Raw genomic sequence first — 26,134 nt, 5'->3', positions numbered from 1 at the left:
GCCCTGGCTGCACAGACACTTCTGTGAGGCCAAGGAAGAGCATTTCTCAAGTCCTGGGAGCAGAGGAGGCTCACAAGGCCCTGTGCCTGACCACTCCATTAGTTGTGCATTTTTGTACCACCACAAACGTCACTGGAAGTCCCAGAGGCTCCCCCTACTCAGCTTTACCCTGAATGACTTCTAGGAGCCTGTGGCATGATGGTTTAAACACCACTGCAATTGTCAGGGTTTGCATGCCAGCCTGTGAATGTGCCTGAAACAACAGAGCCACCATCTTTGTAAGGCAAAAACACTGAATAATGAGATTAGTGCAGTTTAAATTACTAAGCAACAGTCTCTCTGACAATGAACTTAGTAATGCTCTGCTGCCATCCATTTAATCACACTAATGAGACAGAACAACTCCACTTAGTTAAAAATTATGCTGCATTTAATTTAAATAAATGTCAGAGAGCTAAAAGCCACACAAACCACTACAATTTTGCTTTACAACAGACCCAGCAAAAGGCATTCTTTCTTCCAGAAGGGATGCAGCCTTTCTGGCCATGGGTTGTCAAGGCAGAATTCTCACACAGAGCATCTTGCTCAAACCTCCCACCTATGCTCTCTGACTGCTCACCCCTGTGTGGGCACAGAGTCTCTGGCTTGAAAATGGTTCCTGGGTTTGGAGAGGTGAGCATCCCTTCACCAGTGAGATTCAGAGGGTGAAATCTCTCTGATTTCTCCTTGCTCTAAAGTACAAGCATGCGCAGTCTTGTATAAGAAACAATTATACCCCTTGGTTCTCACTGCTTAAAATATGCCTCTTTTTGTCTATGAGGGTGACAGTCAAAGACAAACAGGGCTACCTGCTCAGAGTTTTCTCATTTATCTGACTCGTGCTATCATGATTATTTTAATTTAAAAATCTGCATTCTTAAGTGTGTGTCACCATTTAAAACTGGTGACTTCCCTTTGATATCTAAAGTCCAAGTCTCTTTGGTCTGGAGCTGGTTCTGAGAGCAGGCCTCAACAGACTGGAAGTTATGGCTGGAGATTATCAATACTTGCTACTAGTTTTAACTCATCTGCAAGTCCAAAGCTGGTCCAGCTCACATCTGATTTAGGTTCCCCAGCTGCAGGGAGAGGGGAGCTGAGGAGCCACCCCATGGGACCCCTCCCCAGGGGGTGGCTACACCATCCCTCCAGAGGCTGGGAAATTCCCACATGCTCATGGCAGCATTAGGTTTCCTCGAGCCTTGCTCCTTACTGCATTTCTTCCCGTTCCCCTTAATTAGCAGGGAAGCCATTCCAGGCTGTGCAAGCCACTCAGCTATCTCACACACCGAGGCTGACCTCATCTCAGCAAGCCTTTCATTCCCCTTCTGCCTTTGCCTGCACGGCTCACTGTCACTTCCTAAACACCCACGATGGTTTTCCAGCCCCCCTTCCCAACGGCTCTGGAATGAATCTCCAGCTTGCTGTGCTCCCAGGCACACGAGCAAAGACGATCCTTTGGCTGCCTGACACTCCCAGTGACCTCACACCACCTTCTTGAGAACATTTCACCCTGAAAAACAGTGTGAAGCTGTTGAGTAGAAGATGCTTATCTCTGGGGATCACTGCAACAGCAACTCTTCTCTTGCCATGACAAGGGAGATGCAGGGTTGGAGCTGGTAAGGATCTGCTCTTGCAGGCAATCAGAAAGGTTCCTGTTTCTCCCACTGCCAAAACCATTCACAAAAATAAACAGGCAATAAACATCCTGCTTCAACACTTTCCTTTCCCTTGTGTGCACTGTGTTTATGTGTGTATATATATATATATATACACACACACATATACACATGCGTGTTTTTAAAGAGCTGGTGAAAAGTGCCAGACTGACAGTTTAAAGGAACAAGCACTTCCTGTTATTTACAGACCTGGTGCAATATGGGAAGCAGCAGAACAAACTTCTCCCCCTTGAGCTGTGTCAAATCCATGATCCAGAGGAAACATGCCTGGACATAAAGTATGTGCATATTAATTTTTCTGTGTACCCAGTGAATGAGATAGGAATTGTTACTTTTCCAGGAAGCAGAAGAATGCTATAAAGTCCCCTAGCTCAATATTATCCTTGCCATGATGAGTGTTGCAATATTTCATCTGCATAACAGCTGAGAACATGAATCAAAAGATGTAAGCCCTCCAGAATTCAGCCCATTTTAACCAAATCGTCCTGGTTCCAACCCAAGACAATTCTCAAACTGCATAGTACTCATCCAAAATCTGAATCCTGTTCTCTGCATGATGGTGTGGTCCATGCTTTTTTTACTGTGTCTATGGTAAATTAATACAAGTATACACAGTACTAATTATGATTTACTTGCAAAACATTTCGTCAGATGATGTGTCTGATTCAGGGCTCAAAAAGCTAGGCCACTGAAAGAGGACAGCACTTAATTTAATAAGGTAACAGGGAAACATCATGCTTTAAAGATGTCTTGCATGGAAATAAATTCCATACTCTATCCTCAGTCCTGTCAGGGTTGAAAATAATAATTACGAGAATGGAGCTGGAAGGAGGGCACCGATGGGGATTTTATGCATGGAGCAACAGCAAAGCTGCCTCAGCCCCAGCAGCTCTGGCCAGACACTTTCCTTTACTCTTGAGCAATTACAAATTGATGGATGAGGCACGGAAGAAAAACAGAACCAGACTTTTTAGTGGGATGGAAGCCGAGCTCTGGGATTTCTCAAGAACTGCAGAGATGGAGGACTGACAGCTGCTGCTCATCAAGCCAGGGTGTGAGGGGCTGCAGGTGAAGGATCAGTGCCTTCCCACAAAAGGCTGTGATTAATGGAAATTCTCTACCCCAAGTTCCTTTGAACTGATCTGACCAGACCCAGGAACCACAAGCAAAACATCTATAACTTACATCTTAAGATTCCAGTTGTTGGCTGTGCTTCAGGCAAGGGGGATGATCCCACGGATGGCAGCAGTGCCCAAGCCATGCAGGCACCTCACCTGCCAGGAGAGGGCTGCATGCCATGGCCCAAACCACCTCTGCTCACTGGGTTTCTTTCTGCAGAAGCTCTGGGCTGGCTGCGTGAGCCTAGGTCCTGCTGCAGCCTGCTCCACTGCCAGGGGAAGATGCAGGAGAGCAACCAGAAAAGGCAGCAACAACAAGCTGTCTCTGAGACAGCAACACGTGCACCCCTGGCCTGTCCTGGAGAGATGATCAGCCTCTCAGAGAGCAGACCTGGGGGTCCCAGATGAGCCCCCACAGAAGCTTTGCCCACGCAGCCATACTGAGCTCTAGAGAAGGTGTCTGTGGCTGCTAATGGAGACCTCGCTTGGGCTCCTGGTAACAAAATGCCAGTCACTGCTGTGCCCTTGCTCCCCTGCCTTCATCAGTCCTATCTGCTGAGGCTGTAACTCCCCAGCAGGACTCTCTCTTACCTAATGAACTGCTGCCACGGCAGAATTCATGTGTTATTGTAGGATAGAGCAATCACTTGCCAAAAAGCACACAAAAAGAACAATACATAGATAGCAAGTGCCCAAAGGTCAGGAGACGCCAGAGGGTTTTTTCCATATAACCTCTTCCTAAATTATCCTGCAGGGCAAGACAGAGCCTTTAAATCCATAGGCAGGACCCCACCTCCTGGTGGGCACAGGGTAAGGGTGCCAGGACATGCTGGCACCACCCACACAGAGTCTTCCAGGAACGTCTAGGAGAGCACACAAGGAATCTCTCGGGCTGCTGGGGTGTTTGGGGCAGTTCACAGCCCTGCTGCAAGCTCTGTAGCCAGAAAGAAAACCCAAAACCCACAGGTTTGTGTTAGCCCCTTGGCTGTGCTCTAGGGGCAAGAAAAGAGCTGACATCGTCTGTTTCCTCTTGTGCTTGTAGGTTGTGGCAGCTCTGTCCCCCAGTGTTTCTCCTTCTACAGCTTCACTGTCTGATTCTTCTTTTTCTGAGCCTCCTTCAGGCTCTCCTTGGTGTATAAATCCCCCCAGCTCCTTTCCTCATCCCAAAGGGCTGGGCAGCAGCATAACAGCCATTCCAGCAGACTGGAATAATTATCTCTATTTGGGTTATTATTTGTAGAATAATCATGTTTATCATGGTGGTGCTCAAGGCCAGACTCCTGTGTCTGGAACTGTGCTTTTTCTGCTCTGGGCTTTGCCCAGAGACCCTCAGTATTTGTTGGCTCATCCAGACCTCACCACAATGCATCTTGTGTTCTCATCCCAAGTTTCTGTGCCCTCTATATTGTCACAGTTTCATGGCTTTTCCTTCAGCAAAACAATCCCAACTCCCCAGCATGCAAAGTGGAGCACAACTCAGAGCTGAAACTCCTCCAGGGAACACTCAACTTCCCAAGCTAGGCGATACTGGGGTTTGGCTGGTGTCCCAGGGTCACACACCCTGCCACACCTTCCTGCCTGGCACTGCCAAAATGTCACCAGTGCTGCTCAGCACAGAAGTGCAGGCTGTTTAGGGCAGGGAAAAGCCAGTTCAGATACAAATACCAATCAAAATAAGTCAGCTTGTCCTTCAGCTGCTTTAAACCTGCCACCCCCAGCTTTCAATTTCCATTTTCACTTCTGTGACTTCTTTGTACAGTCTGGTTCCACCCAGAGATACAAACCAAATCCTGCTTCTGCTGCATTTTTGTGGGTCAGGACCAGTCCCAGACCTTTTTGGAGACGTTTAGAGTCAAGAGAAGGTCAGAAGCTTTGGCTCTGGAGCTGCAGGTGTCCCTCATCAAGTCCTCCTGGGTGAAGAACCTGTTACAGGAAACTTCTCGTCCTCATACAGATGATTTAATGCTTGGAAGTCTTTGCAGCAGTAAGTCAGATGAGAGAAATAAATAGCAGCAAAAATAGCAATTAGAAGGGGACTGTCTGCATTTCACACATCACAGGGCACCTGTTGTGCAGGAAGGAAAGGGCTCGTGACACCTCACTCACCCCATTCCTCTTGTTGCAGATGGGCCAGGCCCTGTCTGCAATATCTGCTTCTTCACAGAAATCAGTGTGACTCTGGCTTGGGACAGCACAGACCAACTGGCAGCTCCATGCCCTGCCCACCAAGCCTGCAGTAACCAAATAACCACAGGCTCATGCTGCAGATGCTCCAGCACTAGCACTCTACCACAGGAACAAAAACCTCCTTCCCTTTCCTGCTCTGGTCCTGCTCCTGGAGGCAGTCCCCCTTGACACTCTCTAGATTCTTCTCCCATAAAGAAGCCTGGACATGGATTTCCTTCCCCTTTCCTCTGAGCTGCCACCTTACCTGAGCCATCAGGGAGGAGGTGAGGCTGAACAAGACAAAATGACCGCCCAGGTATCTTTCAGCTTTGATGAGCCTTGTGATCTCAGTTATAGGGGGGAAAACTCTACCAGGTTCTCTTAAATGAGGAGGTCCAGCTTGCTTCAAAATTAACCCTCTTTTTTTCATGGAAGAGAAAAATCCTTCTCCCTGACAGAGTTTGTCCTCACTGAAGAACTAACAGTGCGTGTAGCAGAGCCCATGATGCCATGGGCAGGCCAGCAATGTCTGAGCTCCAGGGCTATGAGACCCCTTGGGGCCATGGCCACACAGGGAAGTTCAGCCCCATGTACTGAACACCATGGAGAAACAGGCTCAGCTATTAGAGATTTCACATAGTTACTTCACAGGGGACTTTCTGAGCAATTTCTCCTCTCAACAACAGACCTGTCCTCTGCCAAAATTGCTGTAATGTGCCTGTCTGTGGCTGGGACTTGCACCCTCCTGTCCCTTGCTGCAGGCTCTCCATCCTACCCTCCAGCTGGCTGTTGTCTTCCCCAACCAACTCTCCATGGCTAAAGGTGCAAATCAGAAGACCTACACAAAAGGATGGATGTGGATGAGCAGTGCTCTCTCCCAGCTGGGATGAAAATGCTCCCTCAGGTCTCTAGGGCCCAGGCAGCTGACAGCAGCCAGTGCTCTTGGCCCATTGCCCCTGGAGCACCAGTGCTCCAGGCGATGCCAAGAGGATGGATTGCATCAGCATCAATTGAGAATGTAATTTCTTATGAAATATATCCCATATATCCCTTCCCTGCAGTTTCTCCTGCTGCTTCAGGGACTCTTCCTCAGGCTATTTTTAGTTATGGATTACATCACCGCCAGATTCTGCTGCTTTGAAACAGGCACCGGCTGTGAACATCCAGGCATCAGCAACCGTGAGCAGCAGCACTGTAAGGATGAGAACTTTGTCACTTGGCCAGCAGACAACCAGGCAGCACTCACAAACTGGTGGATGGATGGAGCCTGGTTTGGGAGAGCAAACAAGGAGCATCTTGCTGGTGCTGGTGGCTGTCAGAGAGGAGGAGCAACCTGCTGGGAGAGCACCCGGGACCGGGAGATGCTTTCCAGCAGCCCTGCCATTGCCTGGATGTGCAATACCAAGCAAGTTAATTAATCCTCCATGCTTTTCCTCTTTTCCAAAGGGAGAGTTTACACTGACCTAATTCTTCCAGAGAATATTGCAAAGGGCTTCAGTGTTCATAACAGGCAAGTGGCACTGAAAGTGCTAATTATACTGGCTGTTCCCAGTACCAAGACCACTGCAGAGCCAAAACAGTTCCAAGCAAAAGCTGAACAGCATGGCACTGGAGCTACTAATAGAGAGAGCTGCTCCTGCAGGCAAGTCACAATTTCCATCCTGGCAACCAGTTCCTTCCTTGGGTAAGAGCAACTCGTGCTGACCAGCCACATGGAAGGGTGCCTCAGCCTGAAAGGTTGCACCAGCAGCCACATGGCAAAGAGGAAGGTTCATCTTGCACCTCTTTGCAAAGATGCTGTCCATGAAACACGAGCATCCCAGCAGCCCCTGGGTGGAGAGCTGAGCACAGATAGCCTGGGGAAGTGATGCAGCCCCCGGGCAACAAGGAGAGGCAGGGGATCTCCACAGGAAGCCCTTGGCATGCCTGTGAGGCTGCAAATGTTTGCATGCCTCCCCATGCACACTGACACTGTGTGCACCAGCACCTCTTGGGCCTCTAAGGAGCCACCTGAGACAGAACGAGCTTTTATCTCTGCATTTCTGAGCCCCAATGTAGATGGGGCTACAGGAACCTGTTCAGGAACCATTAGCAGAAATGGGGAAATAGGGGGATACAAGCTGGCTGAGCACCCTCCCCCAGCAGCATCCCAATCCCCACAGCTACCCTCTCCCTGAATTCCAGCCAGTCAAAATCTCTCTTCCAGAAGACTCTGTCTATAGCAAGGGCTGGAATTCTGAAAGAGGAAATTCTGAGTTAAATTCCTTCCTCCAGAATCATTTGCAGAAGGGAACAGTGTGTACTCCCAGCACAGAGATGACGTCTTACTGGCTTCCTGCCTCTTTTCCTCTGCCTGTCAGTGAGGGCCAGGCTCTCCCAGTGAGGCAGTAGGAGGTTTTGGCCGATGCAGTAGGACTGGAGGGCATATTTGTGATGCCTCTGCCTGGCTGGCAGAAGGTCCATTGCCAGTAGTGTGGGGCAAACTCCTCACCAGGAAAGCTCAGCACCCCCTAAAGGGAAGAGGATGCAGAAGGTCACCAGAGAGCTGCAAGGATGCCCTTCATCCCCCAGGGGAAAAGGAGTAACAGAGATTACATGTGAGCACAGAGTAAAGCAGTTATTAGTAAGGGCTCAATAACCAGACCCAGGATTAAGTACAAGGAACAAAGCCTCATCCAGTACAAACAGCCACAGCTGCATGGGGGCCATGAGCCCCATGATAATCCAACCTCAGTTCCTCAGCAGGGATAATGAAACAGTTAAAGCAGCCCAAGGAAGCTGTACATTTTGTGTTTGCATTGAGCTCCTTCAAAAGTAAACACAGCGTGCGGCCAGGCCTGCCAGCAGCTGTTGCTGACCTCAAAATCAGAGATGTTGAGGGCTGATCCAAAGTAGGGCAGGCTCACAAGCCGAGCAGGCACAGCAGCCACACTGGAGCTGGGAGGAACGTGAGCTGCAGCTGGCATGGAGCAAAGGCTGCCCCCCCCTCACCCTTCCTAGGACAAATCTGTTAGCGGGGTCAGAGCTGGTGAAGCTATCTGAAAAAAATATTCCTGATTATTCTCTCTCATCTCAGGGATGAAGCAAATGCAGCCCTGATCTGGGCAATCTGTGGAGGGATTATTAAACCAAGCTGTATCTGGGCCAAGGTTAATGAAAAAGGCTGCAAAATCCTCCCAGCTACAGCATTTTGGTTCCCTCATCACACGTGGCTTGGTGCCGTGCTGGCCAGGAGGCACAAGGCTGGTGATGTGCATTGTCTGGTCACCTTGGCAAGCTGACCAGGGCTGCACTGGGTGTCCTGTCCTTGCAAAGGTGACAAGAGCCTCACTTCATGCCTGCTCACGAAGCCTGTGGAACACCTCTGCTGACAGCTGGCAGGGATTGTGGTCATCTGTTACCACCATCACCCCACAGGGACACAATTTGTGTTGCTCAGCAAGGGCTGCAGCCCCCTCAGGGCATCTCCAGCCATGCTTGCCCCATTCAGGGCTTTCAGGGCAGAACTTGTGCCACCCTGTAATGGACAGTGACAAGGCAGACCCACAGCCCATTGGCACCATGGGCAGAGCCAGACTGTGTCGGTGTGATGTGTGGGTACCCATCCTGAAGACTTTTCCACACTCACCCACAAAGCCCCAAATTCCTCATCTCTGCTTGGGCATCTTCAAGGCACCCTTGACACTAGGGCTGTCCCGGAGGAGATGGGAAACATGTTCAGGCTCTTTCCCTCCTTTCTTTTAGGGAAACAGAGAAGGTCTTCAGGGGCTTGTGGTTAATTTTCCTGCCTTCCTCATCACTGAGGGTTCTGCAAATGGAGAACTAGGAACATCACAGCATGAGCTCACCCAACCCTGCCCTGGCAGGCTCCTTATAGCTGGAGGGCTTTCCAGCATCTCAGTCTTGATGTTAAAACCATTATGTTTTTGCAAAGAAAACGCAGAAACCGGCACAGCAGTAATCAGAGCAATTAGGTCTTCTGCTTCTACCAGCTTGTGGCTGCCTAGATCCTGCTGCCTAAATCTGCTGGGAAATCCATCCTCTCCAGTCCCTGCTGCTTTACCAGGGTGCTTCCCTTCCAGTGCCAGCTCCTTACTAAATACTAGTTCTTCCCATCGAATTTCTCTCATGCCAGCTGGTGACACCAGCCCTGCTGGCAAGGCATCAATTCCCTTTTCACTGAGTCACGCAAATTCATCAAAAATCACCCCAGATCCATGGTGCTGGGCTCCTCTAAGTGTTGGAGGAGACTGAAGGCAGAATTATACTACGGTCCATGGTCTGGAGATGCAGCCCCATGTAAGAGACTTGGCCCTATCCATCCATTCACCCTTGTCCCACCATAGCAGGGCCAGGAGGAGTCACTACAAATGGAAACAGAGCCTGTCTCCCATTTTTTGTCTCTTCAACATCCACCCTTCAATAAGGCACAATTATCTGTGGAAGGATAATTAACCACCCAAATAGTTGCAGAGGAATGCAAGAGTCACAATAGTCCCTATTATGGAGCAGATCCACTAAAGAGAGATCATTGTTCTTCCTGGCCTTACAAACCTGGCACTGCACCCCAGCACCTTCACCCACTGCAGCTTGGCACTGAAAATACCCAGGGAACTGATATCCCTCAAGGACAGACCTGGGAAGCACGGCCAGCTGGGTCCACAGTCTGTGTGGAAGGACCAGAGCAGGGCAGTGCAAGCAGCTTGCAGACATTTCTGTACAATGTAGGAATCGGTGCACGAGGCTTCCCAGCCCAGCCGATCACAGCCCTAATTTGAATGCTGTAAATATTTAACTTACTTTCGCAATTTAACCTCGCTTGCCTTCATCTGAGAGTAATTTTCAAGTAGATGGCTGACTTCCCAGTGCCTCGGGGAATATGAGCTGCATCACCAGCTCCAAACCCCATGTTTCTGCAGAGATCACTGCCCCAGCACACATCCCCAGGCACCACAGGGTTCATGGTTGGTGTCAGCTCAACCTGTGATGGGATTTTCAGTGTCCATAACTTCCTAGGAGGAGGATTTAAATGGAGGAGGAGGAGGACACTGATCAGTGACATTGTCCCACTCCCCACCTCACAGCCATGCTTGAGGACACTTGTGCCACCAGGCTGCACTTGTGGGACACCAGTGGTGTCACTGAGCTGCATTTTAGGAGGGACCCGTTTGGTGGATGCAGCGGCCACCTGTGTTTACCCACTACTGTCTCATGCTGGCACACACACAATTACAGCTTTTGGTTTCAGACTCCCATCTATTTATATCAAATGTCTTTGAGTGATGTGCCTCCTGGCAGCATTACTGTCCCAGGCCAGCCTGCCTGGCACCTCCTCATCAGGGATGTCTGCAGGGTGATTCAATTACAGCCTGAGAGCGCCCACGCAGGGAACAAATCTTCTATGATGGTCTCCCTGCCACCCCTGGCATGCTTACAGGACTCTGAAGACACACTCAGGGAATATGTTGGATCCTGCTGTGATGTGGTCAAAGTGTGGGATGCCAAGTGGCTGCATTATCCCTGTCCCCAGGGGCAGGCACCTGCTGTACTGCCCAGCTCATCGCTACTGCAGATCCAAGCCACAAGCTGAACGCTTCTGCTCTACAGCCCCAGGACAGCAGGAGCCATGCATGGCAGTGGGATTTTAGGGTCAATACTTGGAGGACAGAAGAGATGCAGGTGAGAGCAGAAAGGGATGCTGCGATGAGCTGCAGTCAGAGGCACCAGCAGAGCTACTGCCATCAAAAATAAAAGAAGGAAGTAGCCCTAGACAAATCCACCCTCCCACTCCCATGCCCACAGTCCAAGGCAGCATTGCACATCACTGCCAGGAGGCTATTTGCTCACGTCATGCCTGGGTGAGAAATGGTAATAGCTGGGCATATGTAATCAGGAGCAAGCCCTATTTATAGCCCCATATAAAAAGCAACATCTGAAAGAAGATGAAAGGGAAGAAGATGAATCAACAGGGTAAATGGGGCTGAAATTTCCCGCTAGTAGGGCAGTTGTTTCATGTAAAGAGAGTCATTCCCAGGAGAGCTCTCCCAGTAGCATCACTGCCAGTGATTAAAGGCTGACAGCCACATCCTACCCAGGACACAACAAGCTCCTGCTGAGGCAGCCCTTGTTGCACTCCTGGGGACACAGGCTGGGCAGACCCAGCTACTGAGTTATGTCCCTTTAGCTGCATCCTGCTCATCAACACTGACCTTTTTCCTTTCTGGCAATGGGGAGAGGCTGGTGGCCTCAGCACCCCCAAGCTTCATTGTGTGACCCATGCCATTAACAATAGTCCCGTGGGGTTTCTCTGTGTCCCCACCCATCCAACAAGGGGTCACACTGGGAAAGGTGATGTCTCTGTCCTAAAGGCAGTGTAACAAAGCTTAGCTCTAGAGAAAAGCAACCCAGAGTTTGGCCTGTAAACCAGTCCACATACTCCAGTGTGGGGAGGGTTAACCATTGCTGAGAATCTCCTCAGTCACAGTCCCGGGGACCACCAGGTCCCCACCTCCCTGTCTCTGTAGGCAGGCAGACCCTGCCCAGCCCAGTGGCTCAGGCAGCCAGTGGCTCACACAGGGCTATTTTTAGCCTCCTCACTCAGCCTTTCATTTTAAAGCCACCCACAGGAAATATTTCCATTTTATCATGAAAACAACTCTGCTGCAAAAATAAATTATATGGACATCAAAGTGCTAAAATGAAGGAGGGAAAAAAAGGCCTCCTTACACCAAGGGGCAAGGAGAACAGAGGGGTGGCCTTGCTTCCTCCTGTGGGTTGGACACAAAGAGACCTCCTAAAGCTCTTCCAGAACAAAATAACAAATGCAGCAAATGAGAAAAGCAAATTGAAATAGGAGAGCGAGAGCAGTGAGCGAACGTGCTGGCAGCAATGTTCTCATGAGGCAGCTAGCTCTCCTCCCTCTGGACTGGGCTTTCCCCTATCACCTCTGCTGGGAGTTCACCAGCATATATCTCAGGGAAAAGCCTGGCATGTCACCTCTGCTCCAGGAACAGGCAGGTTCCCAGCAGATAATGAAGCTGTGGGATCCCCCAGGATCCTCAGAGCCCCCCAGCACCAGCCTTTGGCTACCTGTGTATCTCCAGGTCATGAGGAAACTGCTCTCATAAATCTGATCCACACCAGTACATTTGCTAACCCACAGCATCAGGAGTGCAATGTTTCTGGGCTTTAAAGTATCTGTGGACATGCTGGCAATGTGGATGGGCTGTCACCCCACTGCTGTGCCAGTCGGCAACACAGGCTCCCTCTCTTGCCTGGCCAAAGTGGCAACACCCTGAGCATGGAGCAATGCCAAGGTCACCCCTTACCTCGAACACAGATTCCTGGAGAAGTCCTGGAGGCCCTCTATGCTCCTTCCTCATCCCCTGAGAAGCTTCTGCACCCCCAACAGTCACCCAGCTCCTGAAGGCCACGAGGATGAGTTAAAATAACAACCTGAAAGTTCTGAGGGATTTTTGCAGGCATCTGCTCCTTACAGCTGTGACCCACTGCTCCCACACTGACCCTGGACACCTCATGAGCTGACTGGCTTTTGCTGGCCACTGGGGAGGGGGGAGGTAGGGAGGGGGGCTGGAGGGTGTCGGGGAGCACACCTTTTCCCCACAGTATCCTCCTGACAGCAAAGGCCAAAGGGAGCACTCACCCCATCCTGCAGCCTCCACCACAGCCATGCTTGGGCAGAGAGGAGCTCATGTCTCAGCCCTGCCTGGTCAGGAGCCTGAAGCCTCACAGGCAGAGCTCAGCTGGGGCCCTGTACACAAGCAAGGATGAGCTCAGCCATCCCTTGAATGCAGCACAAGGGCTGGGATGGGGTTTTTGGGACCCAGAGCCCCAGGCTGCCCACAAAAGCAGGGGATGGATAAGCAGGCTTTTCCCCAGGTTGACCTATTTTGTAAGGGAAGGAACATGTGCAACTGTGGTACCCACGTGCACACACACACTGCGTGTGGGGCAGGCAGCAGAGATGCCCTCACTGCCCTCGCCATGGCTGCAGGCCCTGACCTCTGCTTGACATCATGGAAGGTGAAAGCCAAACCTCCACCAACGGTCTCTATTACCTAATTAATAGATAATAACATGCCCCAAGAAATGAACCCTTCCCAGGCCAGAGGCAAGAGCTCTTGCAGGCAGGTGGAGGCAACTCTAGAATTTGCCGTGTAGGCAGCTTCTCTTGGTAGGAGCAATTTCTGGGTTCAACTGTGCCAGTTTCAGCAATTCAAAGCCTCCAGCACTTTGGAGAATCCACACAGGGAGAAAACCAGAGAGGAGAAAGGCAAAGGGCAGCCCTTTTCCCCTGCCAGGGCTCCCACGGGGTGCAGCAGGGGGGACAGGCAACATTTTCCATCACCTTCCAGTGTGCTGTGGAGAAGCCACAGACAAATCACCCCCCAGGCTGGTGACATACACAACAAAACCCAAAGCCTCTTCCCTCTGGCTGGGCACACTCACAGCTCCAACAAGCATGGGTTCCTGTGTGCCGGGAGCTGAGGAGGCTGCAGGGACCATTTAATCATGGTTTTGCAACGTGTCCCCCTGTTCTTACACTGCAGGAGGCAGCGGTGTCCCACAGGGGGTTGGCCCTGTCGGATGTTCCGTCACCACCCCGCTGTGCAGCTCAGCAGGGACCGAGCTGCCCTCCCTTCCTCTGGGAATAACTTGAGTCAAACACTTAATGATTTTCCAGGAAAAAGCCCGGCACTGATGCTCCCCCTCCACAGATGTCTGACACTGGAGCTATCTTATGGCTTCTCTAAGAGAGTCACCCGCCCCAGGGTACCCTGTCCTGGCCAGGGCTGAGCCACACCACCCCGGGTTTCCTCTTGGGGTCCATAGGAGAGATTGTCACCCCAGTCACTGTCACTGGATCTTTGCCAGCCACCAAGCCATGCCAGACAGTACCAGCCCAGGCATGGCTGTTGTGTAGCTCTGAACAAGAGCTGCAGTCTGTACTTCCTGAGTTGCCCATAGCTTTGCCACCCTCCTAGGGGTCCACACTGTCACCTTCTTTGCCAGGTGATGCTGGCAAGTGACACGGTTTGGCAAGGATGTGTCTGGACAGGCAGCCACCCTGCTCCAAGTGCCTGGTATGGAGAGAGGATGCACCATGGTCTGGCGTGTCCCTCCCCAAATGCCATGGGCTCCTGGGGGGCAGCACACACCATGCAAGGCTCATGCACTGGGCTGTCACTGCCATAGGAAGGGTCTGGATTTAGTGCTGGGGATTCAGACAGGACCTGGCAGCAAGTGACACTGGTGACACCAGACACCAAACATGGGTCAACATTGTCAAGCATTCCCCATTCAAGGGCAGCTGCTGGTCAGAAGCAAATGGGGACATGAGAACAATGCAAGGCACAGGGAGCAGGGTTGGCACCCAGCTGGGAACTGGCACCAAAATGCCAGGGGATTCCCAGAGATGGCTTCAAGCTTGCCCGGCTCAGCCCAGCTGCTGGCACGCAAAGGAAGAGCCCTGCCTGGAGGCCAGGCTGTGCCAGAGCAATATTTTGTGGGATCAGCAGCCCCTTCTGCCATGTCTCCTACTGTCTCCTACCCCTTCCTTGGTACCTGCCTGCAGAAGCAACATTCCCCTGCTCAGAAACAGCGTGACCCAGCTTTCAAGAGAGTCTCCAAGAGCCAGCATCCTCTTTTATTTGTTTGTTTGTTTTTAAAATATTGCCAATTCACATGGATGGGACAAGCATGATGAATTACCCTGGCTCCCTCCCTGCTCCTATTAGTGATTTAACTGCATTTGGTGGGTCTCTCCTCAAGAACAATTTTTTCAATAGGAGAAATACCCTTGGGGAGAAAAACCTCTCATGTGGTACCATTGACAATGACATCAGCCCACATTCACCCCAGGTGAGAAAGTTGGAGTGGAACAGGCAGCTTTTGGACCAGTAAGTGTGGTTCAGCCCTGTGAAACACCTTGGGCCATGGTGAGATGGGTGAGGTGGTGCTGCCGCTTGGCCAGTGCATCTGCAGAGCTCTCCCAGAGCCCTCCCCTCCAGGATCACACCAAAGAGAAACTGTCTTTTCTTCAGCCTGCTCTCACTAGGCACACTTGCTATCTGGCTATTTTAAGCAGCTGGCACGGGCGGGTGCACATGGGCTTTCTTTGGAGCACTGACCCGAGCCGGCTGTCCCAGGACCCAGCCAGACCCTTCATTAGCAAGGGTGCGGATTGCAGGGGTGTGGGTGGCTTTGTTTGCTTTGGATTTTGCACATTTTTGGTATTCCCTCCTGCAGCTCCAGCTGGGTGCATTACCCTGGGGCCCAACTCAGCCAGCTACCCCTGCAGTTCTGACCTCCTCAGTGCTGCATTCCCCTTTGCTCCAATTTCAGATAATTTCAGGCTTAGCTGGCTAAAAATACTGACAAGCAATTAATCCCTTTCTGCAAGATGGGACTTACCCCTCTGCAGAGAGCAGGTGGGAAAATGAAGGCAAACCATGCCAAGTTACAAAACCCTGAGTAGGTGAGAAGGTGAGAAGACAGCCAGCGAAGCAGCATGTTTGTGCTTGAAAACATGGGGCCCAAGTTTGTCCCTTCCTAGGGACTCACATCACCCATTGCTCAAAACCCCCAGAAGAGCCCTTCCACCTGCTGTACCCCCATCTCCACTCTGGCAAGGTAAAGCTCCACCATTAGTTTGGGCAACTTTGGAGGAAAACAATTCCCAGTGCTGCTGGCATGGGGTTCCCATGCCCTGTAGTGCTTAGTATCTCCATACCTTACCATCAAAGGTTGCTTCATCCTGCCAACAGCAAGTGTCAGGGGCAAGACCATGTCCCAGAAGGTTGTGGAGGAGAATTTGGGTGCTATTATTAACTGCCTGACCCCACTGACAACTTTTTAAATTGCATTTGGCTGCAGGAAGGCTGCAGTGGGGCCAAAGCTGAGGGAGGGTTTCCGTAAAACAGAACATTCCTGCAACCCTAGCAAACCCACTGGCTGACCATCCATCCCCTTCCTGCCCCAAAAGAAGCTGTGATGTCCCATCCTCTCCCCACAGAGGGCTTCCTTCAGTGTTTTGCAGTGCTGGGGATTCCCTTCTCATGGGGCTTGACACCAGGGGTGTTTCCCAGGTCTCCGCTGGAGCATATGGAAAGCCACCAGAACATTTGTCTTTGCAGCCCAGGACAGCCTGTACTCTTTCCATGGCAGGTACAAATGTCATACCATCCCCTTCCTCCCTGCTACACAAACACACACATCATAAAAGCAGCTGGGTTTCTTATCTGGCTCCCTGTGGTCACACCTCCAAGCACAGCAGGTGTTGGTGGCATGGTCACACACCAGAGGCCTTTCTGTATCAGCACAGCAATGCTTGGCATCAATTGGAGGGGGCTATTGTTGTCACCTTGTCTGGCAGCACAGGGAGCCAGAGTCACCTCTGCTTTGGTTTTGCTCACTCTGCATCACACAGCAGGATGTCACAGCTGTCCAGGGCACTCAGAGGAGCTGCAGCAGAATCACTGTTGAAGGGGACATCCTGCAGCAGCAGTGCCTGGACTCTCCCCAGGGCATGTCCACAGCCAGGCCAGGGGTGCTGCCACCACACACCCTCCTGCAGCTCTTGCAAGGAGGTCCCCAGGGTGTGCTGACCCTTAAGCCCTCAGCAAAGAGCAGTGACACATGGTTCGAGTGCCAGCATCCATTACATCATTTGGGGGTCTCATAAGAGGCGATGTGTCAGCTCATCTCCAGCAATCCTGGCCATGCACATTAGCTCCTGGCTTTTTTTCTTGTCTCCCACAATGGCCCATTTGGGACCCCAGCCTGAGACTCAGGCAGACACATACACACACACACACACACACATATATATATATGTATTTATATCCCTTTCATACAAACAGAAGGACACCCTCCATGCAAACACCCCAGCCCAGGGACACAGCTTTGTCTTGCTGGGCATGCCCTCAGCCTTGACTGCTGGCACAGGGCTTGGCACGGGGTTTCCATTTATTGCCCGATACTGGAGCACAGCGGGTGCACCTCCCTCCTGCTGCCCTGGACTTTGCTCCCCCCTTCCCTGCCCTGCCCAGCTCCTCCACTTCAAGCTGACCAGCATCCAGAGCTCTATTTTAGTGTACAAGACCAATTGTTTCCCTGTCAGAGGACCATGTTTTTATTTAACTTGCTTTCAGCTTCCCAAATTAGCAAGGAGAAGCTTCTGCTCTGTTTGCCTTGGAAGAGGATGCATTGCCACAAATTATTTTTGATTCGAGTAAACAAAGCCTCTACCTCTCTCTTTTTCCCCCCCCAGGCTCCTCTTTGATGTTGGTGGCTAATTTTAATGCTTTTAGAAGTGAGTGCAAGGGCCCTGGCTGGGACCCAGCAGGAGGCACCAGGGACATCATGGGGTCCCTGCGCTGCCTGGACATGGCTGTAAAGCAGCCCAGCTGAAAAGGAATGCTTGTACCCCAAAACAACCCCAAGCTAAGTGCCTTACCCCAGAAGCAGCACTCAGGAAAACATTACCCCCTTGCAGAGCACCAGTTTGCAAACCCTCTGGGGAGGGCCACAGCCAGTGGGAGTCCTCCAGCCTGGCCAGAGGAAACCACTCTTTGGGGCTGGTGTGTTGAGTTGTCATTTCTCCCTGGTGAAGGGGACAGCCCATTCCCAACATGCACACACTGTTATGAAAGCAGGGATTTGTCCCAATTAGGCTGTTCCCCAGAGCTGAGCCAAGGCATTAACCAGAGCAGTAATTCCTCCTCAACCTGTGGGGAACAGCATGGGTTCCCCTTCCCATTTCTTCAGTAGCTGCTCATCTCTCTTCTCTGACCCATGCAGCCACACCACTCTCCCTTCCAAAGAACAGATTCCTTTGCCACCTCCATCCCAAAGTTTCCTCTGTGTTGGCAGCTGAAGTGGGGCCACCTCCCGGGGACAGGGGGGCTGGCACAGGGAGCAGCCAAACTGGGGTGCAGGTGTTAAATCAGGGGGTGCTGGCAGTCCACCCTTGGTAACTGTGGGGCACAATAGAGTCTGCAGCAAGCCCTGTGTGGCACAGCATGGATGCTGGCACATGGTGATTCCACAGGCAGGACAAGAGCAGGTAGGACCCCTGCAGTGTCCCCATGGAGCAGGGCCCTGTAGCTGTAAGAGCGCTGGGGCATTTTTTGGGTAATGAGTTGTGCAAGGCCCCACGTCAGCAAAGGTGCATGGGGCAGTGTTTGCTCAGCACCAGACTATTCTGGGGGCCTATTTTGCAATGGGAGAGAACCTCCTGGCCCATTGGCCTGCAGTTACCTTGGGGCACAGCCCTCCCCAGCACAGCAAACACCTCGGCCTCGTGGTGAGGGCAAAGCAGCAACCTTGAAGCCTGGTTCAGAGCCCCAACCCTGCAGGGGGGTGGCAGCTCCCAGGGGACAATGGCCCCACAAAACCCCTGTCCCCTGCAACCCACCCTTGTGGCTTCAGCAGGCAGCCCTTCTCCCAGCATCGATCCACCCGGACACACACAGGGCTATTTATAGCTGGGCCTGATGTTGATTTGGATCAAGTGGAAGATAACAAGGTTATTTTTAGGTTTTATCTCTCAGCCCGTGAAGGGAAATAGGCTTTGCTGGCTCATGCAGGCAATGCCCAACCTGTCGGGGCACTGCTGGTGTGGGGGAGAGTGACTGAGGTATGCACCCAGGGCACAGCAGATGCAGTAGAACAAGTCCCAGCATGCTGGTCCCCCCTGCCCAGCAGTTCCACCCCTGCCACCTCCACTGGGGGAGCAGTGGCACAGGGAGCCTATGGCTCCAGATTCACAGGTCTCAAAAAACAGGAGTTCAACTTAGCTGTGCCCCAGAGCCCCTCTGTGCAACAACAGGGCAGGTACCCATGGGGGACCCTGAACCTCCTGGCACAGTCATGTCCTCACTGGAGCGGGGCACCAGTGTCAGGCATCCTGCTGTGGGAAACCAAGAGCTCCAGCTTGGCAACATCTGACTGCCAAAACAGTTGCTTTAATTACAAAGTCCCAAGCACTTTATTTTGCTGTGCTGAGCGGCATCTAAAAATACTGAAAGCACGAACTCACCCTGTAATGAGACATTTAGCAGAAGGAGCCACCACAGAAACCAAACCAGAGGCGCCAGGAGGCTTTTCCCATTGGGAAAGCTCATGGAGCTACCATGCTCTCCTCCAAAATGCTCCAAAGAAACCATGGCTTTGGAGGGAGAGGAGACAGCTTCCTAATGGCTGCGCTGCCCCTTTTTGCTTCAGCTCTCTGTGAGAAACCTGGGGGACAGGGTCCAGGCAGGATGAGGCCCGGGAGAGGTGTGAGGGTGCCCAAGACGGGGCCAGGTGTGCCCAGACTCATCCCAGTGTTTGTAATGCGAAAATCTCTTATATTTTCTCGTTTGTTTGTATTTTCATTATTTACTTTCTGATTATGCAGAGATAATGATGCGACTGGGTTTGGCCACACATAAAACAATTTAATCAACAGCCACCTTGGGCAGGTAACTTGTCCTCTGGACCACCAGCCCTGCAGTGTAGACAGGGTAAAGCAGGGAGCAGTTGCAAATAAAATTTCACCTGATTTCCCCAAAGGAGCTACAAGAACCTCATTGCTGCTGGTACCTGGGAGAGGGAGTCCCTGATCCCACCATCCACCAACCCTTGTGCCTGCAGGAGTTAGAGGCTGGGATGCTCACACTGGCCCTGGCACCAGGGAAAGGTGTGAATATGATGGGATCCAGCTTTGGCCATAACCACACTGCGGGGGAGCTATGGTGTCACATCCCCCACCCATGCAGCATTTCATCACCACTATCTGGAACATGAGGGCACATCCCCAGGACAATTCCTGGCTGTGGTTCAGCTTTCAGCTTACAGTAGCTCTTATCAAGCAAGCTTTCTGTGCTCTTTATAATGGGGAAACAAGCAGCTGGGACTGCACAAAAGCTTCTGCTGCTCAGCCAGTCCCCCCCAGCATGGCCAGCAAGAGGCTGGTGCCTCCCAGTGCCACTCACATACTCATGCTCCTCTCCCTAAGGGCTTTCCCTGCCTTGTAGTGGGGCAATACTCCCACCCTAGGGGATTGCCAATGCAATGGCTTCATTCCCTTTCCTGGAAATTCCTCCATTTCTTGGAGCAATGTGAACGATTCCAGCTGAACCCACTGGCACAGCCAACAACCTTCCCTGTTATAGGAGCAGCACGCAAGCCCCAGTGCTGACACACAGGGTTTTAAGTACACTGTCCTGCCCCCACAGCTCAGAGCAGGCAGGAGGGCACTGCCTGGGCATGCTGGGATGTCAGCTGCCCTGATCCCGTGCCTGGCATGGCATCACACTCGGGAAAGCTGGAGCTGACCTCGAGCTGCTCTTTTGGCAGGCATCTCACTCAATTAAAGGCAAACCCACCAAGAGCAGAGTCCCAGGGTTGCAGCGAAGTCAAGTGACAAGGGTTTGTTTTCTAGGGTGCCCAGCATGAGGGCACGGTCACCCAGCTCCTGAAGGCCACGAGGATGAGTTAAAATAACAACCTGAAAGTTCTGAGGGATTTTTGCAGGCATCTGCTCCTTACAGCTGTGACCCACTGCTCCCACACTGACCCTGGACACCTCATGAGCTGACTGGCTTTTGCTGGCCACTGGGGAGGGAGGGGGGAGGTAGGGAGGGGGGCTGGAGGGTGTCGGGGAGCACACCTTTTCCCCACAGTACCCTCCTGACAGCAAAGGCCAAAGGGAGCACTCACCCCATCCTGCAGCCTCCACCACAGCCATGCTTGGGCAGAGAGGAGCTCATGTCTCAGCCCTGCCTGGTCAGGAGCCTGAAGCCTCACAGGCAGAGCTCAGCTGGGGCCCTGTACACAAGCAAGGATGAGCTCAGCCATCCCTTAAATGCAGCACAAGGGCTGGGATGGGGTTTTTGGAACCCAGAGCCCCAGGCTGCCCACAAAAGCAGGGGATGGATAAGCAGGCTTGTCCCCAGGCTGAACTATTTTGTAAGGGAAGGAACATGTGCAGGCTGCCAGGCAAAACTGTAAATAACATTTTGTGCCAGAATCCTAGCTCCAGAGCCAGTGGGACTGGGAAGCTGTGCTTGGGGAAAGCCAGGGCTGGGCAGGTGAGGGCTGTCAGGGTGGAACACCAGGGACATGGCACTTCAAGGAGGACCAGGCAAGGTTCGTGCCCTTTCTCAGCCTGTGCTATTTAAATCCCTCTCTTGTGAAAGCAAGACCCGAAAAAAGCAAATAAATATTATCTGGAAACACAAAAGCACTGACAAATCTCACAAAAATTCCCTACGTGGGCTGTGTGGTGGTTGCACAACCGGAAGAGGCTGTTGATCCCATGTGCTCCATGCCAGTGCTGCTGCTCCCACTTCAAACACAGCTAAACCCAAAGTTAGCAGTGAGGCAGATATTTCCAGGTAGCCTGTGGCCAGGTGCATCTCCCACAAGTGAATCACCTCTCTCAAGCACTGCAAAGGTGATTTGCAGGAGCCCCCCCCCTCCCCAGCCATGGAGAGTGAGAAATGATGGCAAAGGAGTAAGTGCTGGAGAGAGATGTGGAGAAGGGTATGATTTGAACAGGGTCTCCTGAGCTGTGTGAGATGGGAGGCTTGACAGTGGTTCTCCAGAGACACATGGATTCCTCATGCCCTGCCACCACCTCCTGCAGAAAACGGGGTGCACGCACTGACCCTGCTCTCAGCAGTGTTCTGGCCCAGCACTCCCTAGTTTTCTCTTTTTATATCCTGCACATCATCCCCTCTGAGCCAAAGCTCCCAAACAGCCTTCATGAGCTGGTGACAGCATCCCCAGAAGCATGGAGGGCTTTGCTTGCAGGCCAAAGCAAAGCTCTTGCAAAACAAGTTAATGATTTAACTCCTTTCAGGGGTGACTTGCCCTTAGACTTCAAAGCCTGGACATCTTATGGAAAAAGAGAATTTGACCCCGAGAGCACCAAGCTTCAAGCACGAGACAGGAATGCTGAGCTGTGCCCCTGGACAGCTGACATAGTTTTTGGGAGCTCTGGTAGAGAAAGCATCTGGACTCTACTTGGTTATCAGCCAAAGACAAGGAGCAAGACCCCAGTGGGGTGGTGGGCTGTGCTGGGTGCAGGATGGAGTTCCCCTCTGCTCCTCCCAGGGTGCTGCAGCATCTCCCCATGCTGGTCACTTGCTGCCACCTGGTGACACCTCACTACAAGTGCTGGGGACCTGTGGCATTGAAAGTGGGGATTTGTGTGGCTTTGAAAGTGGCTTTTAGCCCTTTGGGTCCCCAACCTCAACACTCGTGGTCCCAAGCAGCCCCACTTGTCCTCCAGAGGACAACTTTCACCTGGTTCCCCAAACAGGCCAGTGACCGCTCTTCTGCCTACTGGGTCAAAGCCAGGACTCCAAATATTTCCCAACCTCCCAGAAAGCACCAAGGTTTATTTCCCCTAAGGCAGGTGGCTGTTCCGGTCACCAGATCTGGAGGTGTCCCCCATGGTATCCCAGAACAGCTTCAGAACAGGGATGCAAACCAGCTGGAAACCAGCAGGTCAGTAGAAAAGAATTAGTCACGTTACTCCAAATCAATTTTCTTTTGCAATAGAGAACAGGCCCCCACAGCAAAGAGAGAGCAGTAGGGACAGTATTTCTTCAGTAGGGTTTTTGTAAAGCAAGAATGTGTCATTACCACTGGAAAAAAAATAAGGAAACTCAAGATTAACTCAACCTGTTAGGCAAATAATAGGCAAAATTATTCCCACTCATTACTGGCAATTCCCTGTGGAGGCAAAAGGAGACACACTGTTTTTCCACAGCTCCATCAGGGGCTCACTAATTGAGCTGGAGGACAGTGTGCTTAATGAACACACAGCTGAGCCTGCCCCTGGAGGGTGTGCTGGAGAGCTGAGGTAAGGTACAGAGGATCTTGGCAAATAGACAAATATATGAGTTGGGGATAAGAAAAGAGTGTGTAATCCTGGGAAAAGCAACAGAGGATTCTGCTCTCAAGTACAAATAACCAACGTGCAAAGGCGGGCAAGACTGAAGGAAAAAGGTACCTCACTAAATGAGCAATGTCATTCAGGGAGGTGGTCTGTTAATATTTATTTTAAAATTAAGCTGACTGGGATGTTTACTCTTAGCACAATGATGAAGCAAGACACCTGCTGTTTTCTGAGCCCTGCTTGTGCTCAGCTGCCTGCATTACCCCTCCAGGTACAGGAGGAGCAAGGGTCAGAGCTTGAAGGATTTTATTCTGAAGGCAGCAAGTCTGCAGACATAGAAGAGCGTGCACTGCAGGGAACTATGAAGACATTCCCAGCATCTGATGGGAACTGAAGAAGTAATAAGCTTAAATTTCATCAGAGATTCAGGCTATTAATTAGGATACCCTATGGGCCTAGCAGCTCCCCAGGAGCTGTGGCGAGATGTCCGTGGGATGGCCTGGGTCATGTCTCAAGGTTTCTATCAGCCCTACATTGCTACTGTCCCATAAAATGTCTGTGGTGTGGCACAGACTCTGACATGGGGCTTGAGCTCACCTGGGCTTCCCCAGTGTTTGGGTAGCAAAGGCAGAGGCCAAGACAAACTTGAACAAAGACTCCCCTGAAGATGTATTTGCTGGTGCCTTGCAAGGACTTTGTTATCTATCCAAAGAATGAAGATCACCCACACTGAGGTGATCCAGAGTCTGTGTCAAGAGGAACAAACCCTGGAGGGAAGCAGAAATCCTTGTACTGTTATACCCCAAACCTTCCAGCTCACCTAATCCTACTGTCCAGCTTTTCCTGGAATGCAACAAACCAAAAAAAAAAAAAAATTAACAGAGAAGCACAGCAGGGTTGTGCCTGGGTCTTGCTCTCTGAGGTGAAAAGAAGGCTTCTGGGGAAAAATAGGGTTCAGGAAGCAGCATGATGCCACCATCTCTGCTGCCCACCTGGCTTCAGGCAACAGCCAGAGCCTTTGTCAGAGCATCCTGTTCACAGCTATTTGCTGGGCATTAACAACAAAACAACCATCAAACAAATTAATTTTAAAAAAACAAAAAAACCCCAAAACCCAAAAAAACCCACACAACAAAACAGTGATCCTGTTGAGACGCTGAAGACAAGCTTTTCCCCTAGGAGGAGAAAATCAAGGCTCGCTCGCCACGTCTCAAGCTGCGGGTGGGAGGCAGCAGGCAGGCAGCGCTGTCGGGCAGGGAATGGCAGGAGAAGCCACCAGTGCTATCGGCCCAGCAAATCTTCAATGAACGATCCCAAGCCGCCCCTAAGAGGCGGGTGTTCAGTGAAGGGCCTCCCAGAAGGGAAAACAACCAAACCAAACAACCCTCGCCAGGTCCTATGTGTTTTCCTTTCATTCGCCATAAATCTCAGCTGGGGGAGGTCTATGCAGGGGACCCTCACCCCATCATGGGGCCGTCACAAGTGTAACAGGGAAAGTGCCTCTGGAGTGCAGGGACATGGGGGATTTGGGGTTGATATGCTGCACCCACTCCTACAGTGGGCAAGAGGGACCATGCCCCAGGGATCTCCCATCCAGGCTCCAGTGGGAAAAACACGGCTTGTGGCCTAGAAGATTGTGAAACACATTGAGTCAGGGGAAGGTTCAGCTGGGTAGGGCGCTTCCGGGGTGGGGGACACCCACGGCAGCACCCAAACCATGGTGCAGGGCACCCTGAGCATGGCTACACCTGTCAGGGGATCTCGGTGCTGTGCTGGTGAAACCCCCTACAAGGCAGCAGATGCTGTTATTCTCCTTTGCTGGAAAAAAAGGGAGAAAGATGCTTCTCCACTGCAGGCAAACACCTGGCTGGAGCTGCATGGAGCAGGGCACAGCACAGGTTTCCTTGGGTGTTTTGAGGGCACCGCGTTTTCCCCTTGAGCAGCAGCTGGGAAGGTACCAAGTGGCCAGGAGCAGTTGCCACCAGCTCTGTCCCACTCCACTGACACCCCCAGAGCCGGGTAACAGGCATCACTACAAACCTAGATGCTCAGCAGCAAACAGCTTGCTCAGAGGCATCATTAAGCTCACCAGTGAGCTAATCCTACAGTGCTTTACAACCTCTTTTCAGGGTACAATGAATCAGCCTCAGCAAGACCCGTAACAATCAAGGGCAAGCTCTTCACTTAGTTTTTACATGAACCTCTTCCTCCATCAGCCTTGCCACCCAGCCCCAGCACAGACCTGCTTTATTCACATAGTTACAAGAAAGCAACACTAAACACCAGGCAACAAAAGAAAAGGTGAATTCCTCCCTCTCACCACATCAAGGTGTCCAGCCTGTGCGGAGGATCCTAGTGCCCAGGTTCACCATGACTGGGATCCCATGGTTTCCTTGTAGTTTCTCCAGCTCTGCACACAGGACATCCAAACCTACCAGGAGAAGCAGGAGCCTCTGTCCCTTCCCAAACCCCACATGCAGCCCGGGAACGCAGCCTTACCTGGGGGGTGGCCAGAGCTCACGGAGGGAGCTGGTGCTCCCTAGCAGGAGGCTTTTCTCTCTCCCAGCAGAAAATGAGGGTTAGCAGGAATTGTGACCAGGTGTGCTTTTATGCAAGTTCCCAGGTGCGGGAACCTGTCTTCCCCCCTGTCTCTCCTCAGGGAGCTCAGCTGCTGCTGAGGTCAGCCTGGGCATGGGCACAGCCCCACCGAGCAGCACCTCCCGTGTCTGCAGCTGGAGCCAGCTGCCGGGCAGCACCCAGACCCCCACCCAGACAGACCTGGGCAGCCATAAGTGGCTGCAACACACGATGCAGATACCTCAAGATCACTCCCACCCCCCTGCATGGCAGTAATTAGATTTCCTGCAGCTACCCTCACCTTAACCTGTGCTTTACTGTAACAGCAGGGCTGGGGTGCCATGGCAGGACTGGGGAAGGGGATGAGGTTCCAGGAGGATGTTCCCCATCCCTCCCTGTCTGTCAAACATCCCTCCCCCTGTCTGTCTCCATCCCTCTCTGTCAAACAAAGCAGCTCCTAGGACTCAACATTCTCCCAGGGAAAGTAGAAACACAAATACTTTTGCTTGGATACTGGTGAAACAGTATTCCTAGCACTCTGTGTGAATGCAGTGAGATGGGTACTTGGAGCTGAAATAGGAATTTAAGAACCTCCCAAGATTTTAAGAGGAATCTTGGTGCTTAAAACCTAGCTCCCCTGCCCC

General features: G+C 51.8%; 1 protein-coding gene across 2 annotated transcripts in view; it reads right to left on the bottom strand.

The window, feature by feature from the left end:
* Positions 1-25,492, bottom strand: part of IP6K2 (inositol hexakisphosphate kinase 2) — a 47,692-nt gene extending 22,200 nt beyond the window's left edge. The window contains exon 1 of one of the 2 annotated variants that reach the window (XM_030458430.1): positions 25,413-25,492. The gene's annotated coding sequence lies outside the window, so the exon portion shown is untranslated. Of the gene's footprint in view, positions 1-12,662; positions 12,756-25,412 lie in introns of those variants that run through there. The other variant, XM_030458432.1, reaches the window with a different exon arrangement.
* Positions 25,493-26,134: the final 642 nt, after the last annotated feature.

The sequence above is a fragment of the Calypte anna genome, chromosome 12, assembly GCF_003957555.1.
Source record: "Calypte anna isolate BGI_N300 chromosome 12, bCalAnn1_v1.p, whole genome shotgun sequence".
Taxonomy (NCBI): domain Eukaryota; kingdom Metazoa; phylum Chordata; class Aves; order Apodiformes; family Trochilidae; genus Calypte; species Calypte anna.
The sequence above is the reverse complement of the archived record's forward strand: the minus strand, read 5'-3'. Positions and strand labels throughout refer to the sequence as shown.